General features: G+C 72.3%; 1 protein-coding gene across 1 annotated transcript in view; it reads left to right on the forward strand.

The window, feature by feature from the left end:
* Positions 1-456: 456 nt before the first annotated feature.
* LTBP3 (latent transforming growth factor beta binding protein 3) overlaps positions 457-545 on the forward strand; it is a 17,483-nt gene continuing 17,394 nt past the window's right edge. Inside the window, exon 1 of the mRNA XM_029956171.1 lies at positions 457-480. The gene's annotated coding sequence lies outside the window, so the exon portion shown is untranslated. The remainder of the gene's footprint in view (positions 481-545) is intronic.

The following is a 545-nucleotide window of genomic DNA, read 5'->3' on the forward strand; positions in this document are numbered from 1 at the left end:
GGGCCAGGCCCTGAGCTCAGACCTTGGCGATTCCAGAGTGTCTGAGGCCCAGAGCCAGCCCCGCCAGCCCGGCCAGACGAGGCGAAGCGAAGGGGGTGGGGGCAGGGTGGGCACCAGGAAGCCATTTGGGGGTGGGGGGTGCGGTGTTGGCAGGGAAGCCAGGCCTCGGGGCTTCGTTCTTTTTACCCCTCTTCCGGACCCCTCGTGGAGGCCCTGGCCAAAGGGTGCCCTCTCCTGGAGGCCCCTTCTCAGAGGGGAGTGGAGCGGCACTAATGAGAAGTGACTCTGGGGTGGTGAGCCCCCCACGTGCGCAAGGGAGGCTGGGAAAGGGCCGAGAGGCCTGGGTTCCAGCCCCACCTGGCCGCCCGGCGGCCGCGTGACCCGGCCGGCCCGAATTCCAACCCCTAGCCTCGGTTTCCCGCTCCGACGCGGCCTCGCCGCCCCGCCCAGAGGAATCCGGCGGCCCGGCCGGCGGCCCAGGTGAGGGCCTTCTGGAAAGCGCCCAGCGCGGCGGCGGCGGGTTCCGGCGGGTTCCGGCGGGGCGG

This window comes from Suricata suricatta, chromosome 11 (assembly GCF_006229205.1).
Source record: "Suricata suricatta isolate VVHF042 chromosome 11, meerkat_22Aug2017_6uvM2_HiC, whole genome shotgun sequence".
Lineage (NCBI taxonomy): Eukaryota > Metazoa > Chordata > Mammalia > Carnivora > Herpestidae > Suricata > Suricata suricatta.